This window comes from Amphiura filiformis, chromosome 13 (genome assembly GCF_039555335.1).
Source record: "Amphiura filiformis chromosome 13, Afil_fr2py, whole genome shotgun sequence".
Classification (NCBI taxonomy): domain Eukaryota; kingdom Metazoa; phylum Echinodermata; class Ophiuroidea; order Amphilepidida; family Amphiuridae; genus Amphiura; species Amphiura filiformis.
Window position 1 is genome coordinate 49,709,123 of NC_092640.1, and position 17,165 is coordinate 49,726,287.

General features: G+C 38.1%; 1 protein-coding gene and 1 long non-coding RNA gene across 4 annotated transcripts in view; both read right to left on the reverse strand.

Moving 5' to 3' along the window:
- The window catches only part of LOC140168481 (probable tubulin polyglutamylase ttll-15), a 64,856-nt gene that overhangs the window by 15,688 nt on the left and 32,003 nt on the right, over positions 1-17,165 (reverse strand). The gene's annotated exons all lie outside the window — the stretch shown is intronic.
- On the reverse strand, positions 1,275-12,510 carry LOC140167316 (uncharacterized). Its single transcript, XR_011861030.1, has 3 exons — positions 12,149-12,510; positions 1,985-2,176; positions 1,275-1,445 (listed from the first exon to the last, which is right to left on the reverse strand). It is a non-coding gene; the product is annotated as an uncharacterized lncRNA (long non-coding RNA).

A 17,165-nucleotide genomic window follows, 5' to 3' on the forward strand; every position in this document is an offset into this window, starting at 1 on the left:
GATATTTTTCAAATTTTGATATATAACAGTCCTCGAAGTAAATTATATAAATCTAATGATATATTCTTAAAGTGTATGTAGCAGGAGGAAAAGCCGACGGTCAATTGAAAATTTTGACCTTTCATATTGAAGATATGGATTTTTTCCCAAAAGACCTAATTTTTTTTGGTGTTTTGGGGAAAAAAATCCATATCTTCAATACGAAAGGTCAAAATTTTCAATTGATCGTCGGCTTTTCATCCCACCTACATACACTTTAAGTATAAATCATCAGATTTATAAAGTTAACTTCAAATACTGTTAAATATCAAAATATCAATTTTTAATGATTTGCCATAAAATGTGTATTAAATTGCGAATTTCAAAAATCAAAATTATTTGATATCAGAATGACATTCTTCGTATTCAGAATGCAATTCGATATGTCTGATGTGCTCTGATGTCCCAAAAATAAATACTGTCCAAACGTTCATACCCCAGCCCTTAAAAGCTCTTTTTAAAGGTATACGATGTATTGTTGGTTGAAGCAGCAGAAAAAAGTAGTTCAAAGTATCTTCTTGCGAATGGTAGTGAGCTTTAATAGCAAAAGTTGCATTGCTCAATTCATATAGCGAGCATGTATATAGAAGAATTCAAATATCATAGATAAACTTCTGTAGGTCCTGTGGTTCTTGCTTTATGTTGTAAAGAGGGCTGAAACAACAACACTTTTGTAAAACGTACATAACTCATTAACTATTGCTTACATCAAACAAATATTTAAAATGTTTTAATTTGTTCAATGGAAATACTTTTTTCATTTGGTGAACTATTCAATTTAAACCGTCGTTGAATGGAACACGTAAAAAATATTTTGTTTGTTTGTGTGTATTGCGTACAAGCTTTCCAGTAAACTAACCTTTGCAGCTGCTACACGGTATATTAATTGACCGGTGCGTACATGTAGCCATACAGATGAGTGTACCTCAACAATGTTTATCAACAAAGGCAAGGGACTGGTATATCGATATGCTTGAGTGAACCCCTCTACACTGTTCAATAGCCTTATTGTGATGTGGCGGGAGTTTTAAAAACACGAGTCCTGAGCAAAATATAATGTGCGCGTATACTGCGAGACAATAAAACAATAGAAATTGTGATGATGCATGCGTATACTGCCAGGTATTGACGTCAGAATTCAACTCATCTATACGCCGCTCACCATATTATATAAATCTTGCCGATGTTTACCCCTTCATAACCTAATGCAATCCTGCTTAATACGTTACCTTTATATCGTGTCTCGGATTCGTGAAGAGCTGCACCATTTTCTTATGAATAAAAGGGAAAGTATGAGACCATATAATGTCACAACGAAATGGCTCGGTCTGATCGTATGATCTATGTACACTAAACCCAAGCATTGAAAACGCGTCCATTGTGACCTGAATACCTCGGAATCTTTTCTGTAAAAGGAAAGATATATAGTTGTCATTAGATGATTTTGAATGGTATGGATGCTGTGAATGTTTTTTTTTTCATTGCAATTTTAAATATGTTATGAAAGCTAAAAATTACTACTTTTACGTTGTCAGAACGGGATTTTTTTCCTTGTTTCAATTTTGGACCTAATTACCTGGACTGATTTAGCCGCTTTAGTATTTTTGTCAGTCGAATATTATTTTCTTAGTCCAGTAATTTGTTTTGCTAGTAAATTCTGTTTTGACAGACGTTAAGATTCGTCTAATGACGCACGTGGGTTCTTTTGCAATACGGTAAATTTCACGTACAAATAGAAAACTTACAATTCCAACACCATTACGCGGAGGTGCCCTATTTCACGTTAGTTTTGGACATTTAATTAAATATCCAAAGCTAACGTTCAATAGGGCGCCTCCACCTAAATAATGGTTTCTTGATCTTATTTGCTGGTGGGATTTGTACGGGAGGCACCTTTACTTGTATCGGTGTTGATTGTTTTGCATCCTGTGTTGGCGACACATACCTCTTCATTCTGTGACATTCCTATGATGACTATTGGTCGATTAGGCACAGTACACGGGAGCGTTGGGTGAGAAAAAACGCAGTGACTCTCTTCGGATTTCAGGCGATACAGCAAGTACACTTGAATGGCAATTACTATTGCAAGTGTACAAATGATACCTTGTCGAGCCTTCTTATACTTCATGTTGATAATCTGGAAAAGGTAAAAAATTTATAAATAGATAAATGAACATCATAATCGGCCAGCGAGTTCATTCGATTTATTTAAACGAATCACATGGAAGCGGGTGGGTGGCATAGTTGTTTATTGACATATTTAAATTGGCAAATGATCGAAATTCAAACGTACTCAAATTGTGTTAAAATTCATACCAAACATTAAGACCTATGTAGGATATACCGTTCTTGAGCTATTTCTGGAAAGCTCAAATGTCGAATTTTGGGCTTTACGAGGTCGACAATAATTATAAAAAATGCTCCAATTTTGACATAAGAGGTGTCAACATTTTCATTTTTATATGACAATCTCAAGTAAAGATATGATTGCATAATCTATGCTGTATCGCTACCTATGACCGTCAATAATATGACTGTTTGATATTTATTAGCAACAATGTGGATAAATAGTCAAATGTACAATAAGGTACCATTTGTTGAAGGAGCAAAGTTCAACAAAACCATAACGTATGGTATATATTTTCTAAACATGAAATAAAACATAATTGACCGGAGGCCAACTTTACGAGCGTTTCGTGGTGGGCGTTCACATTTGCCCTACATTTGGCCCGTTAACCCAGGTTTTTCGCTATTGGAGGTCACAGAAGATCCGAAGAAGTCAAGAAGAAGAAGCATTTTGACTTGGCACTCCGGGGATTCGAACCTTTGACACCCCGCATGCCAACCACATGATCGCGGACCGGGAGCTACACGGCTAATTGCTGCCCGGCCCGCATTATGCCATATGTGTGATAATTGAAAACAGGCCAGTGGATCGCTGTTTGCAACAATTAATTAGAGTCACGCGGTAGCTTGACCAGCAAGTTTTAAAAAAACGACTGATAAAGAAGAATAAACAGATGCACCGCGAGACTATATTTACACGGAACAAAACGCTATTGTTCTATGATATTTTTCGCTGGGTACAAAATATATCTAAAACCATGCTAAATCGTATTTACTGTCCAAAGTGTCATATTTTAATAACTCTTTATTTCAAAAAGTTACACGAATCTTACAGTCAATCCGATTGTTTGATAATAAACAAACATTCTTGCTTTATTTCACGCGGTATTTCATAGCCAAAATTAGTGGCAAATCATAGCTAATCATTCTGATATCCACAATCTTTCGACACTGCTACAGCCATACATGGCTGTCACTGTCGCACTAATTTTTCAGATTCACTTTCAAATATACCCAGGCATTTTCCTGGATACCCTACATACAAATTCTGGACCCCATTCGCCAAAAAAATCAAGTTTTTCACAATTCTTTTATTCTTTCCGGACCACAGCATATATTCATATTAATAAATACTCCACTTTCACACATCGTAATAACAGGACGTCCCCGTGGCGAAGTGGTTAAGGCCATGGACTTCTAATCCATTTATGAATTTTTGCTCAAGTTCGAAACTTCCCACCACTTTTTTTTTAAATGTTTTATTAATCAATTTATTGTCGTAAATCAAGAATAACACCATTTCGAACATCCATTGCTATTGTGATATTATTATTTTTTTCATCAAACAAACATGTTTGATTTTTTATTCACATTTAGGCCTAGGCCTTGGGCCTACTTTCACCATCCAGATGCTATCACCATGCCTGACTATCATGGCATCTTCGTCATTTAAAACACCAACATTTATTTATTATTTATTATTTATTTATCAGTGGCTCTGTTCACAGCTCAGACTGAAATTATATTTGATATAAATATTATAAATGTAAATCACAAACCGCGAAAGATCGCCAACAACTGCCGCTGAATATTGATATCCAACTAGATTTCCCCACAGGGCTAAAGGGCAGGACTTAATTAGGGGAATTAAAATCACAAACCGCGAAAGATCGCCGACAACCGCCGCTTAATAGGGGCATCCAACTAGATTGCCCCGCAGGGCCTACAAAGAACTACAAACCGCGAAATTTGGATATCAACCAGATTGCCCGCAGGCATATCGATTATATGGATATCCAACAAATTAAGACCACAAACCGCGAAAGATCGCCAACAACTGCCGCTCAATATTGATATCCAAGTATATTGCCCCGCAGGGCTATAAAGAACCACAAACCGCGAAATTTGGATATGGAACTATTGCCCCACAGGGCTTCAAAGAACCACAAACCACGAACTATGGATATCCAACAAGCTTAAACTACAAATTAGCTCCCGATAGAGAGCAGGAATTAAAACCACAAAACACGAAAGATTACAAAGAACCACAAACCGCGAAAGACTAGATTGCCCGCAGGCCTATCGATTATAAAGAATCACAAACCACGAAATACGGATATCCAACAAGCTTAGACTATAAACTAGCTCCCGATAGAGGGCAGGGCTTGATGAGGGAAATTAAAACCACAAACCACGATATTCAACTATATTGCCCCGCTGGGCTACAAAGAGCCACAAACCCCGAAATTGGAATATCCAATTAGATTGCCCGCAGGCCTATCGATTATTCGATTATAAAGAACCACAAACCGCGAACGATCAACAACAACTGCCGCTTAATATTGATACCAACTAGATTGCCCCGCAGGGCTATAAAGAACCACAAACCGCGAAATTTGGATATGCAACTAGATTGCCCCACAGGGCTACAAAGATCTACAAACCACGAAATATGGATATTCAACAAGCTTAAACTATAAATTAGCTCCCGATAGAGTGCAGGGCTTGATGAAAACCACAAACCACGAAAGATCGCCGACAACCGCCGCTTAATAGGAATATTCAACTAGGTTGCCCCGAAGGGCTACAAAGAGCCACAAACCGCGAAATTCGGATAGCCAAGTAGATTGCCCCGCAGGGCTACAAAGAACCACCAACATTAAAACACGATTATCTGGGGCATTTAGACGCTTCCGTAGTATAGGCTTAAATATATGCGCATTTACCAGTTCCGACATGAAGTAGGCCTAAATCGGATTTACTCTATGTGTGTCTCTCTGGCATTGTCAACATTGGGTGTGTGTTGTTCATATTTACATTTTATTTACATATTTACGTAGCCTTGAATAATTAAAGTATATTAAAATGTTTATTGATCATTGTGTACGCCTCTGAACATTACAGTCACGCGTGACGAGCAAGTTTTAAAAATAAACGACTGATAAAGTTTTGTTTAATTATTTATTGTCATGAATCAAGAATGGCAACTTCAAACATCCATTTCTCGTTTTATTCGTTTAATGGTGCACTTCATAACCTGACTTTCCAAGCTTGGAGCTGCTTGGCTACATTCATAAAAAGAAAAGAAATCTACCAAAAAAACGTTGACAACGTAAAGAAATCAGCAAGTTTAAAAAACCCACCTCGGCTCACTTTTTGAAACTTGGTCCCATTTGAACACCAACAGCAAATCAGTGTTTTATTTTATTTCAACAGAATACAGCGTTTCCAACAAGATTACAAACAAGCCTACTTGTTATTCGTTTAATTCAATCATTAATCATGATATTATAAAACAAAACACAAAAGATATTGGCTTATCATGCAAGAACAAGATAATAACCGTTCAGGTCGTTCCAGAAAGCTTACAAATTAATATCGCATCTGCACATTAAAGATACATAACACTTCTGGAAATGTTTTAAATTGATGTAAATATGATAAAGTTTAAATCAGTACCTTTTACAAATGGGACCAAGTTTCAAAAAGTGAGCCGAGGTGGGTTTTTTAAACTTGCTGATTTCTTTACGTTGTCAACGTTTTTTGGTAGATTCATTATTACGTAGAATATGAAAGTGAGTGAGAAAATTATCGGTTAAGGGAGGTGTTATGAGCGAACCGTGGTTTGGATTCCAGAGGGAGGGTGTCTGTAAGAGGCACAGCCATCAGAAAATGAATAACTGATATCGCGCGCCAAATAAACTTACTGCAGTAATTTTCCAAATCTTTAAAAAAAATAGACATAGGTGGGAATCGAACCCGGCACCTTCCGGTTCTGAATCAACAGATAGTATGACTAAGCCAACTTCCTATCTGCACTAAAACCTGTGATATTAATTCTTGATAATGTTTAACGGAAAAATCAATATTAATGTAGGATGTCATTCAAAATCAAATCGAAGTCCCACAACTAAAGTAGCAATCAATAAATCTGTTCACTCAATCATCAAATAATCAATCGATAAATAAATAAATAAGTAAATAAATAAATAAATAAATAAATAAATATATAAATAAATAAATAACAAGTTTACTTTACAAGTGACTAACAGAGAGTTGATATTCTTGAGAGGGCACTCTATTCACGTGGTTTCTTTTCCAACGCTAAAAGATCACGAATTTTGGTGGTTTGCAAATGAAAAGTGTCCGCACTATCGATTGATTACGTAACTGTTATGAATAATGTATTAGGTTTTCAATGCAATCGCCTCGACCCATCAATACATATTATCTGTATTTATCAAAGTACTTGGAATAGCAATCTGGTGAGTTCACTGAACTACGCCCTAATACTGATGGAGTTTTAATGGCGTTTAATGGCGCTAATCCTCTCCATACACAGATGAACAAATACAATAGGAGAAGGTCAACACATATGACCTCCTATATGACATGTTATATGAGATGTACAACAACCTGAATATCATAAAGATCAGTGTTCGTTTGTGCATATGAACTGCATATTTACAATACTAAATATTAGTCGTTATATATTATGCCAAATATTGGTATTATGACAACACGGTATATGCATTGTATATAAAACAACTAATAGATCCTGCTATCATGGCGTCAGGTCATTGGTTCATCATATCCCGTATGTTTCTTAAAATTCATTCATATTTGAGACACATTTCTGTGCCCATTTTATAGGCGTACAGGTGGATCCGGTTTTTTTTGGTCATTTTCATTTCTTTTTGTTGAAAGAATTAAGGTTTTCCACTGCACGGAGGCCACTATGTGATACTAATTTAATGCTATTTGTAAATGAATGCGGATTCCCGGTTGTTGTTTTTCCACAGTGTGACAACTGTCCACCCATCCAGACAACATCATAACATAATAAAACGTCTGTATTTGTACGATGAGTAAATATTAAACTGAACTTTGCCTTGGAACATTGTGTAAGACGGTGTAAGATTTTGTGGGCGCCCTCAACATTATTATCCTCTTTGTATCCGTAAATGACATGGCATAGACTGTGTGAATTCTATGAAGACTACTTATACATAGACTGCTGCCCTCAGTCGTCAACCGTCTGGATTGACGACTGAGAAAACTACGTGGAAAAAAAGTGACGGATTTTGCAACAGGATTCCTGTGGCATAGAGCATGCGCAGTTGTGTCCAAATTGACCTTTTGACCGAGTTTGTTGTTTTAGAAGTTCAGAGCGCGATCTTGTCTATGTCTTGTCACAGCGGCGCGGTACAGCGACGCGGTACGCGGGCGCCGCTAGTCAGTCGCGCTACGGCGCACAACTGAAGTCGCATTGAATAGTTTTCAGAAGTCCGTCATGATATTGGCTGTAAGATAATCAGTCGTCACTACGAAGCATACACAGTACATGCGAAGTGTAGACGGCTGATTGGAATTAGTCTAACTTATACATAGGGTCATATCCATGGACACAAGTAACGATAATTGACAACACGATACGCGACTGTATTTAGGGGCTAACCACTAATAATTAATAATGCCGGGTAGGGCCTACTCCTGGGCGACTCGTGTGGGCAAGGACGCTTAGGACGGTGACCAAATGAGTCCCAAATTTCACCGGGGGTGGGGGGGCACTCAAGTATGATAGTGTAGGCCTAAACGCATGACTTTTTTAAACACCCCCTAAAACGAGTTTTACCCTACCAGCAAATTTAGGATCAAATTTAAGCTAACTTAATACACTAAAGGAAATTTTGGATGAGAAAACGGACATTTTGATGAGAAACGGCCAAAATGGTGAGAATTTAAATTTTCTCATTCTTTTGGATGAGAAACTTCCTGGTGTGTGTGTCAATCATTATTGTCTTATTTAAACTGGTGAAAATTGGTAATCCCCGCTGAGCTCAAAATAAACATTATTATTTTGTCATCCAAAAGAAGAATGAGAAAATTAAATTCTCATCAGTGGCCGTTTCTCACCGATCGCATCATGTGTCCGCATGTGATCAGATCGATGTCATGTTGACGGCAAAATCCGGGACTTTGGTTGACCTGTGCTAGACTCCAGCACATGTTCATGACGCAAAGACAGTTGTGGTAACACCATGGTCGCAGACATGCAAAAAAGCTCAAAAACAGATAGTAATGAAACCAGTTTTTATTTTCCTTGCTCTAGCGAATTCAAAGAGAAGGTGTTTCTAGTACAATACAGCGTCGGACTCTAGCTGAGAGCGTAGCCTAAGTCCAAACGGACTCCAAGAAGGGCTCTCCATACACAAATGAACAAACACAAAGGAAGGTAGTCTCCTCCGTGACCAGCTTGATTTCGATGGAGCGAAAACAAATTGGCTGCAGAGGAGACGGGTAATTTTGCCATGCAAATGAGGTGAGTGTCAGCCCCCTGGTGACTAACTTTGGAATTTAAAGTGCTCAAACCCATTACAGGTGAGCTATAGAAACAAATTCAAAGTATAGACCTCTGGCAAGGCAACCGTTACTTAAAGTTTCACGGAATACCCTCACTTACGATCATTGGGTAAACCGATCATCAGACGGATAGTTTGTCATGATTTCAAATTTACAGAAATGTTTATACGAGTATATACATTCTGTGGTGTCAAAATCAATAAATCAATAAATAAATAAATAAATAAATAAAGAAATAAATAAATAAATAAATAAATAAATAAATGTGTCCGTTCTCTCGAGTCCCAAAACGTCATTAAATAAAATAAATAAAATAAATAAAATAAATAAAATAAATAAAATAAATAAAATAAATAAAATAAATAAAATAAATAAAATAAATGAAATAAATAAAATAAATAAAATAAATAAAATAAATAAATAAATAAATAAATAAATAAATAAATAAATAAATAAATAAATAAATATAACAAGTATACATTACAAGTGACTAACTTTGGAATTGCTCAAACCCATTACAGGTGAGCTATAGAAACAAATTTAAAGTATAGACCTCTGGCAAGGCAACCGTTACTTAAAGTTTCACGGAATACCCTCACTTACGATCATTGGGTATACCGATCATCAGACGGATAATGTGTCATGATTTCAAATTTACAGAAACGTTTATACGAGTATATACATTCTGTGGTGTCAAAATCATGACAAACCATGCCAACCAGAACAGTCTCTACTCCAAAAGTAGTCGAGAGTGCTCAACCACTAAAAAAATAGTGGGGGCGTATTATAACAAGTATACTTTACAAGTGACTAACTTTGGAAATTAGAGTGCTCAAACCCATTACAGGTGAGCTATAGAAACAAATTCAAAGTATAGACCTCTGGCAAGGCAACCGTTACTTAAGTTTCACGGAATACGCTCACTTACGATCATTGGGTATACCGATCATCAGACGGATAATTTGTCATGATTTCAAAATTACAGAAATGTTTATACGAATATATACATTCTGTGGTGTCAAAATCATGACAAACCAAGCCAACCAGAACAGTCTCTACTCCAAAAGTAGTCGAGAGTGCTCAACCACTAAAAAATAGTGGGGGCGTATTATAACAAGTATACTTTCGACTACTTTTGCACACGGTCTTCTCAATGTCAAAAATATATATTAGCCTTTAACGTTACGCAATATTGGCACATGACACGGGCACATGTCTGCGGGTAAAGATACTGCATGATAGAAAGACGTACATGGTCTATCCCTGAAGTTAATGGTCATTGACATGTAACCAATTCTTTGTATACCAGCTACAGTCAACCTATACAAAGAAGTATATTATTAGGCGTTGGTGCAATCATGAATGCGGGAAGTATAAAACTCCCGGGGGCTGTTAAGACACCCTTTTTCAGCATTGCTGTCACCCAAAGACCCCATATTTTTTTACGAACACATGCCCTGTCACCCAAAGACCCTCTATTTTTCCATTTGATCTGTCACCCAAAGGCCCTTACTAGTTTTGAACAGCAACTTTCATTTATCACTGATTTTGTTACTTATTTTGAAAGAAACCCAAATTTTAAGCCATTTAGAGCTAGAAATTCGATTTTTGAGGTTTCTTTGGCGCTTTTTCGGCTCTCACCCAAATATTCCATTTAAAAAAAGGTCATGTTCTCACGCAATGACCCCACATTTTTTACATTTTGCTCTCACCGAATGCCAAAAATCAGGCTCTCACCCAATGACCCCATATTTTTTACATTTTGCTCTCACCGAATGCCCCTTAGTGCTACACTCTTGCCCTACACCTATATCCATTTCAAATTGAAGTCCCCCCCGATAAAACCATAGTCGCCACTCGTGCACTTGTTTGAGTCCACAGGTATTCCGAAAACAGCCTTCAACCCCGAATTCAGAGGTCGATTTTGGGTTGTTACATGCAAATACAAACTAATTATATCATGAAAAAAAAACACTAAGAGGACTATGATACTTATTCAGAGCCAATCTACATTCTGTTATTTACAAAGCCGACGATCAGACCAGATATCAACGCACGTTAAATCACGGTAAGCCTAAAATCGCATCGAAAACGGCAAAATGCAGTCACAAAATTTATAATATTACTAAATCATCATGCAGAAAAGAGTTGTATTAGCAATAACAAAGTATGTGCAAAAAGATTTGTCTTTGGCATGTCGCGTTTTTTGAAATATCGCCAAAAATATGAACTTTTGGAAAAACGCCCCAAAATTTAAAACAAACACGAACCTTCCAAAATAAATATATATTAGCACTCGGCGGTCCAGTCACTACATGTCGCTGTTATTTCGGGTAACTCGTTGCTCGTTGTACTTCAAGGTCGCTCATACCCCATGCCTTAAATATAAGCTTAGATTTATATGAAAGAAATATAGCTGTCTGTAACTGTTTCACGGTCAGTGGTTTTAGGAACAATAACATAACACTAACATAGAACTAGTGCGATATTACGCTGACGGTCAAGACCCATTCAGTGATCCCAGCGCAAGTGTAAAAAAAAATGAAATTGTTTATTATTGTTTCAAAGTGAAGGATAAGCCATTCAAATTGTCATTTGGTATTTTTGAAATGACAAATTTGGCAAGAAACCAAGAAAACAGCAGTACTGACGAAGTTGAAGCCCCATTCAAATACATGTAGCTAATTTAGATACTGTCAGTATCTAAATTACATAGTCGTGTAAAATATATTATTTTGTCTTAAATACATTGCTTTCAGCTGAACCACTCGCAGGCTATGTTAGCACATCTATGACGATGACAAAGGTACCAAAATCTGAATTTTGATGATTTTTACGATCGTTCGGATGAGCAAATCACTGAATGGGTCTTTCATTACACACATACCTTATGGCCTGCCCAATATTGCATAAGTTTGAATGATTTTTTTCAGTTATATTAATATGAATCGGCGTGTTTAAGAACACAGGCGATGTCGCCGATGGTTTGCTTTTTCATCTTTTATTAAGTTTTAAAAGTTTTCCACCAGAACGGTCATTGGTTTTTGGAACATTAAATTACCAGTGAGATATTACCCGGAAGTTTATTTACACAATACCTTAGCCTATTCAATGTTGTACAAATGAATATATGCATATACACAAAGTACACAATGTGGTCCAAGCATGTATTAGCTACGTAATCAGTAATCACGCTAATTATTTCTGATTGCTCCCTTTCATTTGTCTCATTATCATTTGTTCTTATGTAAAGATTGGCGAATAAATATGTTTGAATGCATGCCAAAACTATATTCTGTATTTTGTTCTCAAGTACAATAACATGATTTAGGCAATTAGCGTAGTACGTTGCCGATAATGACACCCAAAAACTAAAAACAATTACGACATTAAAACTTACATAATAATTATTATAAAGTTGCTGGTTGTCACCCCGGGTCACTATGACTTCCCGGCAGTTGTGAATTGCAATAGTCAGGCAAGTCTTAAAATAAATGTTTGCGCGTTATTTGTTCCAACTCCAGCTACACTCTAGTCCGAATAATCAGACCCAGAACAAAATATTAATTTCGGACATGATCGTGTTCTCAATGCATATGTTCCTTGGTAGTAGTATGCCTATGTTCACTGGAGAAGCGTAAACACTAGCACTACAGCCCTGTTATGTGGATTTTCATAGTAAAATTCGGATACCTATTTCAATGTATCCAAGCGTTCAGTGACATAAATGAAATTGACACTGGAGTTGGAATAAATAATACATGCTTATGCACTTATCAAATGCAACCCCGGCCCCTGGGGACCCGGGGATGGCCGGGTCGTGAGCCGTGGATTTTGGGTTTAAAAGTTCAAGTCCCGGGTATACACCTGGCCAGTTCCGGACCCACCCGGACAAAACTCTCAGCCACTCCTCGGCCCTCCCGGGGCGAATATCCGATGCAAACCGATACAAACCCCGGGTATTCCTCGGTCCAAGTTCCCGGCCCTGAGCATCGGATATAGGCCTGGAGCTTAATATGGTTTTAATATCGCGGCAATCTTGTCATGCTGGCTCAAAATTCGGCAGGTATGTCTTCAATGGACTGCCAAGCTCTGGACATGCTGGGTGGATTCAAACGCTTCACATAGGCCTACATGTGTGTTCCATTGTACGTCAGAGGGGATCCCTGTGTGCCATCACTATATTTAATATGCATGCTTGTTTTAAATATTACGAGGCATGAAAGGCGGGTCGGAAAATGCCGGGAATAAACCAGGAATGTTGTATTGATGTAGGGCCTATACGTGTAGGTCTATGATTAAAACATCAAAGATATGAAAGAAACAGATCACAGCATTTACATCTGTCCAGGATAAGAGAGTTTAACATTTTAAGCACATAATATTATAGGCCTATTTATGATTTTTTGATGTCAATACAAAAACTTCAATTATAATGCGGCTGTTCTGTAAAGGCCCATAACCCCATTCTTCCAACATGAAAGTTTTGAAAATCTGTATATTAACACAAGACATTGAATTCAATTGTTATATCATACACCTATAATTATTTCTTTAAAGAAGAAAAATACAGCTCTTTACTCTGGGCGGGTGGTTTAAAACTTGTCCATGATACACGAAATGGCGAATGTTCAATATTCGATCTTTGCATAAACATTTTAAGCACATAATATTATAATAAATAAAATACATTTGGCATAAATAAGTGTATAGCAGGCTCTCGTTTGGACGTGCATGTCATGAAGCCAGTGTGGTCTGGTTAAACATGTTAACTTTAGAGGCCCGCTAAATAGCAGATACGTGACCTGCTGCAAAATTTGGAAACAACATCCAAGATTTTGTTTTTGAAATGGATTTATATGAACAGTAACAGTAATGTGGCGACTCAGTTGATTATTAATATACACCCACGGCTCAAGTACGGCAAAAGTGATAGGATTATCCCGCCCATAAATGCGGGCATCCCTACTAGCAAACCACGGCCATATTCACGGCCCATTTTACTGGTTGGAAAACCCCGGGTAATGTACGACATAATCCCGGCCCTCGCCCTGGTAAAGTCCCGGCCCAATTTCCCGGGGTTTTGGCTGACGTCAATTCTTTTACCAGTCCCGGCCAACACCCGGCTCCCCAGGACAAATTTTGAGTCAATCCCGGGTCACATGATGTCAAGTCCCGGACCATCCCCGGGTCCCCAGGGGCCGGGGTTGCATTTGATATGTGCATTACGGAAGCATTGTATTATTAATTGTTCTGTGTCTGGTTAAAGGTTATATCGTGTGCAATCGCTCAGAACGTTACTCAGTCAGCAAGTTGCTAGTGCGATTTACTGCATCTTGTTAAGCAAAGTGAGTCTGATTTAAACAAAAAACACACAGACGCTTTGTGCACTCATGAAATTGAACACCAGAAATGCCATTTTTTCGGCCATGGAGATCGGAATATTTATGAGCTCTGTATATTTTTTTGAATTGTAAAATGGCATACTTCAAATTTTCATTCAGTAAAAAAATCAACGCAATCGGTGCAAATATGCCATAACTAGATACACGTAAAGCTTAACATCGTGTCGAAAATATGTCCCAAAATATATGTCCGGTAATGCATGTACGAGTACTTTCCAATTATATTAATTTCTAGAACTTGTCCCTTTTGGCATGTCTTGTCCCTTTTGGCATGTCTCATCATCTTAAGATGGCCGCCTGTGGTTGAGCTGTGGGTGGATGAGCTCTGACAATTTGAACTTATTATAGCATTCTATCAGCATTTTTCTTCAACAAGACTCTCAGCACAGCTGTTATAATGAGTACTCTCTTCATATCAGTACTTTTGGTAGCTTCATTTCAGCTTAGACTACATCAACTTGGTGAAGGTCATAATCTGGTAAGCTTACCTGACTGCGGAATTCTGCACCCTATCACAGCTCACCACAGGTCAGGCATAGACATTGCAAATTTTCATGGTACAAAATATTTGCATAGACGTGTAGCCTATTATGCTAACAGTTCGGCTACGTTCCAGTTGTTGCTCTTGGCGGGGGATGTCCACCAAAATCCTGGACCTCGTCAGGAGTGTGCACATTGTACCAAACCAATTTACAATAAGTACCGAGTCCAATGTACATCATGCAGTGATCATTTCCATCGTGCTTGTAGTGGACTGTCTATGCATCAGTTTCGCTCCCTCAGCTCCTGCTGGACTTGTATGCTGTGTATTTGCACACAAGGTCTCCCACCACTAACTGACTCCTTTTTTGATTCGACATCTACGCTTAACTTGTCCGTGTCTACATGTAGTGAACCAGGCTCTTCAGGATCCTTTCTGTCAGTTTCCAACAGCTCCATTAGTTCTGTTGCTGACAGTAGTAACAACAATATGACTTGCTTTTATTTGAATACTCGTAGTACCAAGAACAAAACTGTTGATCTTCAAGCCATTGTATACAGCCTTGATTACGATGTTATCTTAATTACTGAATCTTGGTTGAACTCAACTATTCCTGACAGCTTTATTCTCCCTTCTGGTTATGTTGTGTACCGAAATGATCGTACCGGTACTCGTGGTGGTGGGGTGTTGATTGCAGTGAGAATGGACTTAGCGTCTCATCGCCATGTTGAGTTAGAAACGTATCCTGAGTCGTGTGTTGTTGAAGTAAATCCACAGCCAGGAAAAGTGTTCTTCTCTCCGTTGTGTATCGTCCACCTGTGTACACCAATGCTGGCATGGAGGACATGGATATGCTGAGTTCTTTTATTGACTCTATTCAATCTCATCAAATTAAAAATAAAATTATAGTAGGTGACTTTAATTTGCCACGCATTAATTGGACACTAAACGAATATACTAATGACAGTAGAGTACTTGAAAGAGAATTTTGCGATGTTGCTAATGCTTGCTATTTGCACCAGATGGTGAATTTCCCAACTAGGTTTAATAAAGATGGCACCGGTAACATCCTTGATCTTGTTTTGCTGTGGGATCCTACTCTTGTTGATGATCTTAGAGAAGGGTGTGATAATATTGGCTCGGATCATACTGCCATTACCTTTTCAATTCCCATCTTGTGCAAACGTGTCAAGCAACCAAAGCGCACCGTTTACAATTTTAAACGAGCCGACTGGTCTGGCCTAAAAAATGCTCTCCTTTCTCACTCTTGGAACTTGGACGACAATGACATTGATGTTTTATGGGACAATTGGAACACTAGTTTGTGTGACATTGTTGATACGTTTATTCCTAAGGTGCACTGCAAAATCCAAAACTCTGCTCCTTGGATTGATTCAGAAATTATTAATATTGTGAAGAAAAAAGAACGTGCTTGGGTTAAGTTTAAAAAACTGGCAACAGCACTTATTGGGATAAATTTCGATCTTTGCGTAAGCAATCCAAATCCTCATCAAGAGAAAGCGTGCCGATTTTCTCTTTGAAGTTAGAGACTCACTTAGAGACAACCCAAAGAGGTTTTGGTCATTCCACAAGATTAAAACCCTGGTAAAATTCCCCATTCAATTACATACAATAATTCCACCACCAGCATTCCAGCTGAACAAGCCAGTCTCTTCAACAAATATTTCCACAGTGTGTTTAGAAACAAAGATTCCTTTGACATTGCTTGTATATCTGATAATAATAATGATACCAATAGTTTGTGTTCTATTTTATTTTCTGCTACAGACATCTTTGACGTTCTGAGAGCATTGGATCCAGGCAAGGCATGTGGTCCGGACGGTATTCCAGGCAAGTTGTTGCGCGAGTGTGCCTTTGAGCTGTCGCACTCCCTGACTGTCATCTTTAATGCTTCTCTACAGCAAGGCAAGGTTCCATCCGCCTGGAAGTTGGCAAATGTCACACCAGTGTTTAAGAAAGGGACAACACTTGCGTTGAAAACTACCGTCCAATATCACTGCTCAGCCTGGTTTCCAAAGTTCTGGAACGCTGCATCCACAAGAAAATATTGCCCTGTTTACAGCCAATTATTTCCGATGGGCAACATGGCTTTATGCCAAATCGGTCTTGTGTTACACAACTTGTTGATTTTACCCATAATCTTGGTTCTATCTATGACAGGGGTGTGACACTGATGTTGTGTACCTGGACTTCTCAAAGGCATTTGACTCAGTCAACCATTCCAAGCTTATTGAGAAGCTCAGGTATGCAGGCATCGGTGGCTCACTCCTTGCCTGGTTCAACAATTATTTGGAGGGCAGATTGCAGAGAGTGGTCATCAATGGTGCTCATTCTGACTTATTACCAGTCACATCCGGTGTCCCACAGGGCTCTATCCTAGGGCCCTTACTTTTTGTTATCTTCATCAATGACATGCCATCCTGTGTCTCACCTGAGACACGCATTGCTCTCTTTGCGGATGATGCAAAATTATATAGAACAATTTCTTCCATTGATGATCAAGTGGCTCT